This window comes from Peromyscus maniculatus, chromosome X (genome assembly GCF_049852395.1).
Source record: "Peromyscus maniculatus bairdii isolate BWxNUB_F1_BW_parent chromosome X, HU_Pman_BW_mat_3.1, whole genome shotgun sequence".
NCBI classification, from domain to species: Eukaryota; Metazoa; Chordata; class Mammalia; order Rodentia; family Cricetidae; genus Peromyscus; species Peromyscus maniculatus.
Genome location: NC_134875.1, coordinates 116,747,356 through 116,763,209, shown reverse-complemented (window position 1 = coordinate 116,763,209; position 15,854 = coordinate 116,747,356).

The following is a 15,854-nucleotide window of genomic DNA, read 5'->3' as shown; positions in this document are numbered from 1 at the left end:
GGAACAGAAGAGGAGGTAAGTTAATCTCAGATCACATTATAAAAATACTGCTATGCTTGGGGTTGGAGAGGTGACTTAGTGGTTAAGAGTTCTCTTGCCAACACCCATATTAGGCAGCTTACAACAGCCTGTAACTGTAGCTCCAGGGGAACCCAATGACACTTATCTCTGAGGGAACCTTCACTTATGTGCACATAACCCCACACAGAAACATACACACGTGTGTGTGTGTGTGTGTGTGTGTGTGTGTGTGTGTGTGTGTGTGTGTAAAATTTAAAACTAAATATAAAAATTTTCTGCCTTGCTAAGTGGGTGCTAGAGTCCACCAGAAAAGCAGAAAAAAACAGCTAAAACTGTAAAAGGTGGAAGTATGTGTAGATATTGTTTCCCTCATTGCAAGTCTTGTTCCTGGAGGTGCTTTCCTTGTAGACTAGTCTTTGCTCCTACATGGGACAATTGGGTTTCCAAGATGTCAGAAGGGTCTTTGAAGCAGATGCAGGAAGGTATGTGCTTGAGGTAGAGTCTTGTAAGTGTATTTAGAGTCTGGTTTTGCAAGGAAATTTGCATCTCTGCCATAGCTGAAAGCAAAGAGAGCTAGCAGGGATAATGTAGGTACAAGAGACACCGGTAAGAGCTTCCATTGCCCTGAACTTCTTTATTGGATCATTCTTGAAAGAGTCCATCTCCACTTTCTCACCAATTGTTTGTTTTCAACCCACTAGGATGGAATTTCAAGCTCAACGAAGGCAAATTTCTGTTTATTTGGTTATATTGGTGTTCCCAAATCAGGCCATCCATCACTTCTTAGTTCTTGGGTTTGGGAGTCACTGCTATACAGGTGCATTTCTGTCATGAGACTGGATCAGGACACCTGGGATTTAAGGTTCAAAAAATATGACTTGTGCTAGAACAAATCATTTTATTTAAGTGAACAGAAGCAAGCGATAGTCTAAGCAGGGATAGAAAGCATCTACTAAGTGCCCATCTGAGCCCTAACATCTGTTCTTCCAACATGACATTAGAAGTCATTCTTTTGTGCTATGAAGACTCTGTTTTCCTGAATCCCTAATTACATTGCTAGGGAATATCTTGGGCTTTCATTAACAAATATCAGAGGAGGAGTAGTTAGCAGCCAGTAGACCACAGATGGATAGACAAATGGGCCATCGATTCTGTGATGGGAAAATGTGCCACCAGAAGTGATTAAGGACAGTCATTCATAACAAGTTTGCCCTACTTCCCGATCTGCTGTAGGTCTGTCCTGTATGTCATTACCATCTTCCACAACTCAGGTAAAATGTTATTTCTTGTTTCATTCATTTTCACTGTCCCTTCTTGACTTTTGCTATTTTTATGTGTTAATGGAGAAGACATTTTACTGCAAAATGTTTGGTGTTTACATTTCATATCCAAGTCAGAGTACGTACTAACCGTGAGTTTGCTTAAGGGTTGAAATACTTTACCCATCCCACTATATGAGCTATGATTTTATTCAAATTCTTGACTTGAATTAATTAATTAATTAGGATGGTAAGCTATACTAGTATATTATGAATGATTATTATTGAGAGACAATAGATCAATAATAATGTAAAATATATTGGTATTTCACTAAAAGATTGATTGCATGAAGGACCTCCAAAAAATTGCATGATTTTTTCTGGATTTTGCCAGAAAAACAGACTTGCAATAGCTTTCTCCAGTCTCACCTGCCTCTTTTATACCCACAAGAAAAATAAAATCAGAAGAGAAATGAATGCTTTCCATGAAACAGTCTAAAGGCCAAGGCAGAGTTGGGTTCAGAAAATGGATTGGAAGAGAGGCAACAGCATGCCCTCACCTTCCTTCTCTACCTGGCCACTGTTGCTCTGCCTTCAAGATCTCCATTCAGCTTTACAAGCCTGACATTATCAGGCAGTGGTAAGCACCACCCCCCTATACCAGCATTACTCACCCTCGCCACTCCTTACATCTATGACTGGCAAATCTTTCACTGTGAAGGAATGACCCTGCACTGCAGTATGCCTGCAACATCCTTGACCTCTGTCTGAGGCATGCCAAGAACTCTGTTCAGTTGTGATAATCACAAACTATCTCCAGAAATGGCCAAATGTGCCCAGGCAAGGAGCTGAGTAGCTCTCATTCCCTGCACAACGTCTTGAAGAAGTCAATGATTCTGTAAGTCCTGTTTAGTTAAATGTTGATTGTCAGCACTTATTAGACTATTGCGGAACTAAAACAGAACTAACAAGCATGTATTTATCAGTCTAAGGAGTCTAGAATGCAGCAGATTTTTTTCTTGTCAATTGATTTCTTCTTTTCTTCTTTTTTGAGATTATAATATAATCATGTTTCTCCTTTTCCTTTTCTCCCTCCATGCCATCCTATATACCCCTCCCTGCTCTCTTTTAAATTCACAGCCTCTTTTTTTCATTGTTATTGCATGAATATATGTATAACCTGCTCAGCCCATATTATTTTTAATTAACATTGTTTAAATAGATCCCTCAGCATGTCTGAATAGGCAAGCCCTATACACAAATCCCCGATTACCTGAGAAAGAAAAATAGCCATTGCGATAGGCTGCTTGCAGTGCTCACACATTTCTTTAAGCTTTTATTTTGCCCTCAGCAGTAATAAGCCCATTCCAGTCCACTGCTGATCTGATAATGGGATGCATTTTCATATTTATCTGCTTTCACGTTGGTGGCCTCTTCAGGCATGCTCCCTGATTGCTCTCCAATCATTTCCCAACTCTTTTGAGAACATTAGGTATTAATTCAAGCTTGTCAAATCTTATATGATATATTCCATTTCGGAGCTAATATCTCATCAACCTTACCTGGCACTAGAAAATTCAATTTCTCAAGATACCAGCTGCTTTCCTAGAGACCTTGCATATCTTTTTGGAACAAGCAATCAGAAGTGTTCTTGTGGAGCTCAGATCTATTTATTTATTTATTCATTCATTCATTTTTGTAACTGGCAAAATTCTATGAAATATATATGAATTATATATATGAAGTGTATATATATATACATATATATATATGTCTTCCAAAATAAGTAAAGTGAAAAATGTGGTAAAAGAGCTTCTCTGCTGTAAGTAAGAGTAAATAATACAACACACATATAAGTATTTTACAGAAATTTTGCAAAGACCTTCAAAACCTATTGTCATTTCATCCTAATTAAAGCACATTAAACTCTAGAAAAGTCTTTAATAAGGCTTGGGGACATCATGTTAAAAATCTAACAGACTTCAATTATTTCTTTTAATGAATAAAAACATTGAAAAAGTCAATCTGCAGCAATACATTGTGGCAAAGGGAAGCTTCCACAGCTCATTTTGCAAGGCCAAGATTATCTCTCAAGACATCGGAATGCTCCAGAGTTTGCTGCACCAACTCTGGTTATGAAAACATTCAGTGCATTGTTTGAGCTGGAGAAATGAAGACTGTGGTCATGTGTACTGCGGCAGCAGGCTAATAACTACAGTGATTTCAAAGAAGGACCAAGCATAAGAGATAAATTAGAATATTACCATGACTGTAATCTGCTATAAAAAAAACTCTGTGATATCGATGAGAAGTAACTATAAATACTGTTAAGACTATTACAGTTGCCAATACTCTTAATTGGAAGAAACAGTCTTGGAAAGAAGCGGTGTATTTCAGTTAGAGGTCAGTAAAAATGAAATGTTTTAAAATTTAAATGTACCATCATCTTAAATTCTCTCTGTATAGTACCAAGTTAAGAAGAGCAAAAGTCAAGAGGAGTTGTAAAAGATTTGACCATTCAATGTAGATTTCCACCCAGCACACCAGCATTTTTGATGGCTTCTACTAAATTTTCTCCATTCTTCAGCCAATCTTACCCTCAGAAACTACTTTACTCTTCTCTGAACATGGTCTTGCTGAAGGGCCTTTGCTCATCCATTTCTCTGTACCTAGAAGAAAAAAAAATTAATGGGTGATTTAGTATTTCTGCATAGTAGGATCTTTAACCACTGTTGTTAAGGTTCCTCAGAGAAATCGAACTTATGGATGATAAGGGCTGGGTAGTCCAACAATGGCTGTATTCACACTGGACAAGCTGATAACCTGGTATCTGCTCCATCAGTGAGGCCGGATGTCTCAGTAGTCCTCTTTCTTCATTGTGTCTTTTCTACTTTTATAAAAAGAGCTGGAGAGATGATTCAGTGGTTAAGAGTATTTACAGCTCCCTTTTCTTTTAGAGAACTGGAGTTCAGTTCCCAGAAGCCTTGTCAAGCAGCTGACAACAACTGGTAACTCCAGCCACGGGGATATAATACCCACTTCTGGCTTCTGCAGACACCAGCACACATGTGCATATGCCTACACAGAGGCACACCTGCACATATATACATAAATAAAAAATAAAATAAATCTTTTTTTTAAATAGAACTAGCAAAAATTTTTAGCATTTTCATTTAGGGCAATGAAGGTTTGAAAGATTCCTGGAGAGTTGCTGGGTCTTTAGTCCACACTAGAAGTCCAAAGAAAATGGGTTCTAATGTCAGCATAAGGTAGCAACAACAGCAGCAGTACAGAGTACATACATGTACCAGCACTGAACAAAGGCAGGCATGTAAAAGCAATACTGATTTTCCCTTGGATCTCATATCTGGGGCACTGAGGGGAGGTACTAGCCACTCTGGAAGAGGTGCATCCCCTTTCACCTCATCTTTCCAAGACATGTTCTCACAGGCCCACATAGGGGCAAGTGTCTTATTGGTTCTAGATCCCATCTAGATGGTAGACCAAGATTAGCCATCACAGCTACCTTGACATTCTGGCTGCTGTTTAGGATCAAAATTTTGAATTTAGAGTTGCTATTTGAAATTGTAATCTATGTCATGGGAGTTAATTTCTGCATAGTTAGAATAGGCTAAGCCCAGCCATTCTATTGAAATAAGAAATGTACCTATATAACACTGATCCCTGGCCAGGGCTTGAAACCTACTGATTATAGTGTAACTTTTAGAGCAAAGAGTTTGGGGGAGGTTTGTACCAGCTTGTCAGGACAGTATATTGATAACAGATTAATAGTTTGTTCCCAGTCAGAGTGAGACCACCAGAGGTCTCAGCTGCCAATAGTGGTTATATAAGAATATACATATGCGGTCAACAAAAAAGATATAAATCAAAAGCCTCTTGGCAAATCTCTATTTCTCAGTTCCAAAGGTCTATGTACACCTATATGGCTACTGATGAAGAAATAAGCCTAACCCTTAGTTGATTCAAGACTCAATCAAGTTAGCAACCTAGAATAACTGTCACAACCCCATTGATGTTTTGCCCATGGCCATGGATCTCCAAAGGGAGATCAATGCATCCCTACCCCTAACCTCTCAAGATTTCTTATTCAAGATACCCTGTAGTTATTGTCTTAGTTTCTTTTTCTGATGCTGTGATAAAATAGTCCAACAAAGGGAGAAATGATTTGTTATGATTCACTGCTCAAGGTGAGAAAGTAAAAGTAGCTGGTACTTGAAGGAGCTGGTCACATCACATCTACAATCAGGAAACAAACAGTGATTAGTGTTATGCTGCTGTTTAGCTTTCTTTCCATATTTACACAGTCCAGGATCCCAGCCAGGGTATGGTGACACCCTTAGCAGGCATATGTCTTTGTCACTGTTCTATTGCTGTGAAGAGACACCATGACCACAGCAACTCAAAAATCATTTAATTGAGGCTTGCTTACAGTCCACTGTCATCATGGCAGGGAGCATGGCGGCATGCAGGCAGACATGGTGCTGGAGAAGTAGTTGAGAGTTTTACATCCAAATCCACAGGCAGCAGGAAGAGACACACTGGGCCTGGCTTAGTCTTTTGAAACTTCAAAGCCCACCCCCAGTGACACACTTCCTCCAACAAGGCCACACCTCCTCCAACAAAAGCATACCTTCTAATACTCAAGCAGTGCCACTTCCTGATGCCTAAGCATTCATATATATGAGCCCATGGAAGGCATTCTTATTCAAACAACAAGTCTTCCCACCTCAATTAATGTAATCTAGATAATGCCCTACAGGCATGCCCAGAAGCCTGTCTCCAAGATGATTCTAGATTCTATCAACTTGTCAACACTAACCTCACATTTGTGATATACCTATATTACTTTAATGTTCTTTCTCTATTGTGTGTATTTTTTTCATTTAAAAAAAAATTGGTATTCTTATTTAGGGTCCCATGAGTGCTCTTGAGCAACTTTTGTCCTACTCAACTGCCACTGTTATGAGTACACAATTCTGACCCTCATATCTCCCTCCTTCTTGCGTCTTGTTGACTTGTCCCCATGGCACTTATCTCTATCTCCTGCACTATTTATTTTACTTGTTTACTTTATATGCTATACATTCATTTGTTATTCCTTTGTTGTTTTTCTTATTTTACTTCCACTAGGAGTTCTATGAAAGCAAGATTTCTGACTTAATTTTTTTTACTGCATTATTTTCATTATCTTGACCATAGCAGACTTTCTGCAAATATCCAATGAGTGAACTGCAGAAAAAGGGAGAATAGAAAAATCATTTTGAGTTCAACGCAGTTTTGGCTCAGCTCTGAGGCTGAAAATCAATGCAGAGAAGCTTAGAAAGATGGACAATGATAAAGAGTATGTTCACCTGCTGATTATATTCAAGTCAGTTATCATAAGAGACAGAGATGTTAACTGACAGCCAGCTGCAATAGGAATTGATGCACATAATCTACATTGACTTAAAACCCAAAAACTGATGTCCATGAAAGGCCACAAGTAGCTAAGCACTTCTCTTTCTGACAGTTATTTCAGCCTCGGAAGGCAATCAGAATCACTCAGGTGTGGCATCTCTCTCAGTTGCTCTAATACTTTCAGAAGCTCTTGTTTTTCCAGGAACTCTGATGTAGAAGTGGGGGAACAAAATGGCTGGCATTTGGCAAGCCCCACAGAGTTTGTCAGTCAGCGACACTGGCGCTGAGGTTTGGGAATCTAAACTTTTGACAGTGAACTGCTTTGATGCTCCACTGGTTCAGGGGTTAGGTTTCTCATCACTAGAAGCAGTAGTCTGTAAATGCCCCTGCTTGGACTTCTGATCAAGAAAATGAACACTGACTTGAGAACTCTGCCCAGTTGAACAATAACCAACTGCTTGTTTGTTCTACAGCAGTGATTTCTAAACCTGGATCTGTATCAGAGTCATCTGAGGAGTATTTTAAGAACACAGATTCTGGGATCTGGTGATGTAGGTCAGTGATGTTACCTACCATGTGTGAAGCCCTGAGTTCCATCACCAGCACCACACACACACACACACACACACACACACACACACACACACACACACACACACACATATTCCCTCTGTACTCCCCACCTTGATTAGGACTCTAAATTACCAGATCTGAGGTGAAGGTGCTGGGATTCAGGTTTTGGGCAGGTGGTTGTTTCTTGGGGTTTTTTTGTTTTGTTTTGTTTTCATATCTGTATATTATTCTATTGTCTGGGACATTCATTCTTAATTGTGTTAGAAGTGATCAATGAGTTCAAAACCCATCAGTGATTTCAATAAGCAAGTTATTTTCATTTTTTTTAATAAAGAGGAAAGCCAGATTATTTTTTTCTCTTTTTAAAATGGTATGTGTGTGCATGTGCATATTTATGTACATATGTACACATGTGTGGAAGCCAAAAACCCCAACTGTCCTTCCCCAGGACCCATCTACTTTGTCTTTTAAGACAGGGTCCCTCATTAGGACCTAGGGCTTCCAGATGAGCCACCAGTCTAAGATGGCTGGCCATCAAACTACAGGGGTCCACCTCTCCAGTGCTAAGTCCCAACACCCAGCTTTTCTTTTTCACATGGGTGCTAGGAAGCAAATCCAGATCCCCCTGATGGTATGGCATGTGCCTTACTGTCTGAGGCATCTTCCCAACTAAGGCGGAAAAACAGTTTTAACTGTCAAAGCAGTGAAATCCTTTCAGAGGAGACTATGCAGCTTGCTGCAGGCTTAGGTAGTGTGGTGATTGACATCTTGTTTCTGTCTTCTCTTCATTGTACAGCGGTTTCAAACTCTCCAGGGAAAGTTGGACAAGATGCACAGTAAAATGGACAGCACTGTCGGTTTGCTCTTGACTTGGTTAAGAAGTTGGTCGCTGGTGTGGGGCTTTTTGTGCTTTTTCTTTGCTTTAATCTTTCTGCTCGTTTTTTTGCTGCTATTTTGTTTTGTTTGGAATCTTTAAACTTTTTTTTAACCAGAGGGCCAAATTCTGAGAAGGTGGCAGGTTAGCACCCTAAATGCTGCCTTACATCTCATCTCCAGTCATCAGATTATCTAGAACAAAGATGCCCAAGACACACCAAAGGCAATCAATCATCCTGGAACCTAGTCTTGGGGCCAGGTGGTGAGCCATATTCCTGAGACTTGGCATGTTGGTGGCTTCCTTGTTATCATTCCTGGCACTTTTTTTCTTTGTTCTTTGGTTTTGGTTTTGGTTTTCGAGACAGGGTTTCTCTGTGTAGCTTTGGAGCCTGTCCTGGAACTAACTTTGTAGACCAGGCTAGCCTCGAACTCACAGAAATTCACCTGCCTCTGCCTCCTGAGTGCTAGGATTAAAGGCATGAGCCACCACACCCGGCTCATCCCTGGCACTTCTTGTTGCTTTGAGAGAATCTCCCTCTGTGTCCCAAGATGGCCTGGAACTCACTATGAAACCCAGGGTACCTTCGAACTCATGGGCACTTCTTCTGCTCCTAGTGCTGCCTCCCTAGTGCTGAAATTATGAGCATGCGCCACCATGCAGATGCTAGTATTTTGTTTTTATTAATAAACTATAGGGAAAGAAGTGTCATAATTAGCATCTCTTATCAACTTGACACACCTGATAGAAGAATTGCTCCCACCAGATTGGCTCCTGAACATATCTGTGGGACATTTTCTTAATTGCTAATTGATGTAAGAAAGCTCAGCTCACTGTTTATGTGAATCCTTGAGCATGTGGTCCTTGGTTGTATATGGAAAGTAGCTGAGCAGACCAGAGGGAACAAGCCTGTATGCATTCCTCCATGGTTCCTGCCTCTTCTTCTGCCCTGACTTCCCTCTGTGATGGGTTGTGATCAGGAAGTATAAGCCAAATCAACCTTCCCCTGCCCCCAAATTGCTTTTAGTCATGGTATTTATCACAGCAACAGAAAAACAAGCTAGGACAAGAGAAAGGAGATGAGTGCTATGTGATTTTCCCAAGAGAGAAATAGCCAATAATAACTTGAGGACCTTAGGGGGAAAAAAAGCAAAATGTTTTCATGATATGCCACCAATCCCTGCCCAAAATAAATGAAAACATGAAATGGGAGATGGTCACACACAATTCACTTCGAGTAACCAAATAAATCCTCTTCAAATCATGCAGACTCCTCTTTGACATGTATATGCCAAATAAATGAGACACAGTTGAAAAGGACATCATCAAAGCATCTCTTGCCACTCTTCCCACCAGCTGACAATCTGCTGAAGCAGTTAACAGGGGATGGCCGCATTGTATATGATCTAACAATCACTAAAGACAGGTCTGGAATGAGCCAATATTAGCTTCCAAACGCTAATGGTGCAAATGTATTGCCAAATGCCACATTCCACAGCTTTATGTTAGGAGCTTAAGATTGGCTGTTATAGATATACTTACAGCACAAGAATTGGTAAACTACAAATCAGATGTTTGGATTTTTCCCATGGTCTTGTATGTTAACTATTTTACCAGTATCAGAGGCTGTTTCAAAGCCAAAGTAGACAAAACCAAAGTGCTGTTGCATTGTCGCTATATGATCAAGTTAAGCATTTATTTTAAACAACCTTCTATATTGAGAGCAGCCATATACAAAACACTGTCTGATTGTTCCTCGCTGGGATAAAAATGAAACTATATCACTAATCTCTGAGTCATTTTTTTTTGCATTTTAGTGTCTTTTTTGTTTTTGTTTTTTTCTTTTTTTTAATTTTTTAAATTTATTTTATATACCAACCTCATCCCCTCCTCCCAATCCCCACCCCTGTCTTCCTCTCTACCCACCCTTCATCCCCTCCTCCAAAAGAGTAAGTTCTCCCATGGAGGGACAGCTGAGCCAACTGAGCCAACCTCATAGGAACTCACGAACATTAGACCAACAGCTATGGAAACTGCATGAGACTGGACTAGGCCCTCTGCATATGAGAAACATATGCGCAGCTTGGTCTGTTTGAGGGGCCCTCTGGCAGTGGGATCAGGATCTCTCCCTTGTGCATGAGCTGGATCCCATTATCTATGGTCGGACACCTAGCTCACCCTTGATGCAGGGGGAGGGGTTTGGTCCTGCCTCAACTGAGTCATTCTTTTAAAGACAAAAAAAAAGAATTCAATGAAGAAGCCCATTATTCTTTGGATCATGATTTCAAGAAGGATCTCTGTCCACTGTGATAAGCCTAAGAAAATGAAGGTTTATGCGGGCGGGAATGGTGGTGATCTGTTTTATTGTTGTTGGGTTGGTTGCTTTGGGTTTTTTGTTTTAGTGGGGTTTTGCTTATTTATTTAATTAGTTTTTGTTGATATCTTTCAACACAGCAAGCACAGCTGGAATGAGCATGTGAGAGTAAAGTTTTCCTCTTGTAAAGTAGCTGTCTCCAGTCCTGACATGGAATGGAAATCACATGGGATACAGAGAGTCACAGCCTAAGGAAAATGATCTGCCAGCCTCATTGAACAACTAATTCGGCATCCCCACCACTGTACAACAGCTGCCTCCAATGCACAGATTATCCACCTAAAGACAGACAACTGCTTAGTCGTTAATCAGAGGGCAAGAAATCATCACTGGGCAGGCAAAGGAAAGAGAAAACGTTTAAAGCCATAGAACTTGAGACATTAGGATTCCTACAGTCCAGTCTCTCTAGATCCTTGGTGGAGTGTCTTCCTTGCAGTTGGTATGGTACACATTTCCTCTCCCTCTCTTGTCCTACTACAAATAGCACGTGAAGTTTCACAAAACCCAGCTAACATAGGAATCCATGGCATCAGAATCTATTAATGAGCCAAAAGCCATAACAGAGAATGTTTCCATCATTAACGGCTGGCAGCCACAGGCTATGCAGAAATTTATTAAGTATTTTTTCATCACCAGCAATTAGACAGTTCCACAGCACATCTGAGACATGACATTTAAAATACAAACACCATAGTTAATATCAGTTTGGGAAAATGCAGAGACGAAAATGGCCAGGTGATACACTAGATATGAAAATCTTCCAAAGAAACAATATGTACCTTCAATGCTGTGCGTTAGCTTTGTCTAAAGAATCTTTTATACTGCATTGGGGTGGCAAATGACCACAGTGGCCCTTAAATTGAACAAAGTCAGTCTTTCCCACTAAATCTAGACAAGTGTGACTATCGACTCTGTTTTGGTTGAGTTCATGCCACCAGCAGCCTTTCTAAGAGTATGAATTTGAATTTTGTTGCTCCCTCCATATTCTCTGGTGACAAAAGGCATAAAGAACTGCTGACTAAGGAACTACATCCTATATGAAACCCTGAAAGAGACAACTGATGCTGTCTGCTTATGACTTGGTACTCACACTATTTCACAATCATTTAGTTATAATGAATAGGATCTGCTTATGCTAGTTAAAGCAGAGGGATAAAGATATCATAGGAGAAGACTCTGTATAGATTCCAGGTTCCAGAAGCAACAGAAATAAAAAAAAACTTTGAAAAGCTTAATGATACATTAACAAGGATACATACTACAATCTTTGACTACTACTTGACTCAGCTGTCCATTCATCAAGTTACTACATTATTTGATTCAAATCTTCCAGAGAAGGAATGTGAATGACCACTGTCAAACCTACAAATTCGCTACCATGTGAGTGCTCTCCATATCTGTCTCATTAGATCATGGGCAAAGCCATGCAGGACAGTTACCATCTTTATGAATAAAAAGCAAGTATAAAGAAAGCTAGGACAGTAAATTGGAGGTGAACTACAGGTCCACTAGCATCTTTAGTCAGCACCTACCACAATACACACACAGCCTGCCATTAAGATTTTAGTGAATGCTAATCCAAATTCAAATATTCATTAGTTACTTTTATCATTGCTATGACAAAATACCTGCTAAAAGAAACTTAAGGAAGGATGGCTTTACGTTGCAGCACCGTTTGCAGGTACAGTCCATCATGGCAGGGAAGGCATGGCCGCAGGAGCATGAAGCAGCTGGTAGCATTCTGGTGCTCAGCTCACTTTTTCTTTTTTATTCAGTCTAAGACCTCAGCACATGGAAAAGTGCTGCCTATATTCATGGTGGCTTTTCCTTCCAAAGCTAAACATTTCTGGAAACACTTAAACAGGTATGTCCAGAGGGGTGTTTCCATAGGGATTTTAAATCCCATCAACTTGATAGCCATTACAGCATAGCTTGAAATTTACCTTACTTTAAAACTTAGAAAGAAAAATAGATCCCTCCCCTGAAACTAAAGCAGTCTCCCATTTTGTGTTTTCAGCCATCCAGTGAGTTGACTCATTGTGGGGAAAATTCAGCTGTGTCGCAATTGTCCATCTGGTGACCTGCAGTACACCCAGACTAAGAGAAACAAAGGATTTGACATGTATGCTGCAGAACATTTATTATGCTTACTTCTTGCTGTAAGGTTAATATTTTTGCTCCTCATTGCTAATTCTAGATCAGAGATCAGAAAACCTTTTTTTTTTTTCCGCTGTAATGGACCAGGCAGTAAATGATTTGGGTAGTGTCTGTCAAAACTCAATGCTGCTATAGTGCTGAAGCAGGATAGACCAATGGTGCAAAATAAACATACCTGGGTTCTAGTACAGTGTAATTCTCAGGGAAGAAATCCGGGAATGGAGCTTGAAATTTACCTTACTTTAAGGCTAGCTTAGGCTATAATTCCAGCACTTGGAAAGCTGAGACTGAAGAATTGTCATGAACGTGAAGCCAGTGTGGGTTACATATGAGTTCAAGGCCAACTTGGGCTACAGGCTGAGAAGTGTCTAAAAACCAATAGAAGGCATGAAGGATTTGTTCTGGTAACCAACCTTTTTTTGTGGCCAATCTCTGTTTTACACCATTTCTTCCTCATCCATGAGACACCTAACTTCTTTTAAATTCACACTGTTGGAGGATACATCTTGCCTCTCAGCTTTCCTGTAGTCATCAAGAAATGCGTGCCATTCAGACCTTGCCTCCCATCTCTTTCCTAGTCTTTTCTATTTGTCATTGCTGTGGGCAACTTTTCCAACCGTGACAAGACAATTCAGACTGAATCTTAGTTTCTTTGTCTTTGAAAACTTTGGTTCCAACAATCATTTGCTCTTTTCCACCTAATCTACTCACTTTCTCCTGGAGGATCTCTCCAATGACCAAACTACCTCTAAAATATGGATTTCAAGATTCTCAATAACGGCCAGTCTTCTTTCTAACTCTGTGACCCAGGTACTGACAGTCCTTTGAGTCACTGAGGCCACTGAGACTTCTGATAGACTTATCATCATCTGCCAGCCCTGTTGCCTCAAGTCTTCCTATCCCTCTGTGCCCAGTTTAGACAGGCAACATTCCATGGTACCCTCCTCATTAACTCCATCATCTCATTTTCCCAGTGCTCTGCTTGTGACCCACCTGCATCTGAGAACTGAATGTGACTGAAGGATAAACACCACCACAACCCCAGCTCTCATCATGGCAGCCCACACACTAACAATCCCACTGCATTTCTATAATGAAGTTCATTTTGCCACTCTTGGAGAAATTTTATATTTTTTCCTACTCTTAACTTCCCCACAAAGCCACCTTTCCATACTCAGTTATCCTGTGTAATTGAGAAAATAGGAACTGCCTGAGCTTGTACTTCTCTAGATTCCAAAACATGGCCATTGGTGAGCTGTGGCTGTGGCTCACTAAGGGCAGACACAGTCTTTGCTGAGCATCATTTTCTTGGGTAGAATTCCCATAATTCACTAAGAGAACTATGTTAATTTTCCCAGAGATGAAAGGGGGAGAACAATAACATGGGGAGACATTAATTCCATTCCCCCCAAATGAAAGAGAACTGTAGTTTTAGGTGGGTCCCAGAAGCAGATACTCACTTCTTCACACATAGAGGCTTGAAGAGGTGTAGCATGGGTTTAAAAGGAAGCTGCTACAGGTTCTTTGTAGGAAGGCTAGGTTCAGGTAGTCAAGCTCCCAACTTTACATGGCTGCCTGTGCCTCTTGTCTACAAGGAACCACAGGAGCCTTGAGAAGAAGTATCATGAATGATCAAGAATATACTTCTTGCAATATCCTGGGCAATAAAAGGCCTTTAACAGTTCTGCTTAACCCTTCACTGGAGTCTATATTGTGAATGAGCTTGAATTTCCAGCCAGATGGATGGTGGTTCATGACCAGCTGAACTCATTTTAGAGAACTAAAGAAAGAGAAAACATTTTCTGTGCTATATTAAAAAGCAAAATGCAGCCCACTACATTTGATCCTGTACAATGCAAGTCAGGGGACTAAATTTCTGCTGGGGGCTTTCTGGAGTGCATTCCTATTTGAGTAAAATACACAAAGTGTGGACTGAATGAGAATGAGGCTGATATTACCCCCAGTCATCACAGCCGTGGCTTGGCTTTACAGTAGAAATTCTTGGACTTCCAACTATGACACAATAGAATTATCTTTTTGAACTTATGAAGTTTACACACCTAGAATATCACATTAAAATTTCTATACAGGCTCACGGAGCCTTCTGAATTCACTGTACTCAAAAAAAAAAAAAAACGGAAAGAAAGAAGCAGACACGCTTTCCAAAGGGGCATAGAAAGTTAGAAAATCTCCTATCACCAGCAGTGAGCAAAGAGGCCTTGGGTAGGGAAGAAAGTGAGCGAAAATCAATTTTACTTGCTTTGGTCTCACAATGGATTTTGCAAAGGAAAGGGTAGAAAATCAATCTTGTCAAATCAGTGAGTATTTATATACTTGAAGGAGTCTAAAGGTCTTGGGTTGTGTATTAGGCAATAGAACATCCTTGTCCTCTCTTACATCATGAAGGCTACAACATGAAGGTTGAACTCTTTTCTGTACTAAGAGAAAAGCGACAGGGAGTTTTGCCGTGTTCATCATCAAGATCCGTCCAAGGCAGAAGCCAAACCTGGTTAACTTTCCTCAGTCTCAGCTTAAACACCATGAAGGCATGGCATCTAACAGAGGCTTCTTTCTCCTGCATCTGATGGTGTGTATTGGGAAGCTGGGTGCTACGCTGTCTGATAAGACTTATGGCCTGTGATCAAAGCCCACACCATAGTGAGTAGCAACAGAGCACTCTGACAGTGTCATTGGGAAACCAGGCAGGAAATCAGAGTGTGGAATGTGTGTGCCTAGAGTAGAAGGAAGTTGTGGCCCTCTCTGAGCTTCATTTTCCAGAGAATGGAAGAGAGATCACAGATAAGTCCTGAAAGAAGATCAGGAGAGGCAAGGAACTGATGCTCTCAATCCTGGGAAAGTTGGCCAGGAGGTTGACCAGGAGGTGGACTTTGCAGCAGATTTAATTACCTTTGTAAGCAAGTTGTCCAACTTGGTTTCTATACAGTCAAGTGACTCTCTTCTAAAACATCTGCCTGATGCTTTCTTTATTTAGAAACACAGAAGAGTCATGACAGCCAACACAAGATGCAGTTGTGTCCAACCTGGACACTTGACTCCCCAAGCAGCCGTATCAGTGGCTTTATTCTTGTGGAGAAGTGCCCAAAGTGAGTTGGCTTTTCTGTACCTAAGTTTCTCTAGCTATAAAATGAATACAACTGTGTTTGGTATCACAAAGCAT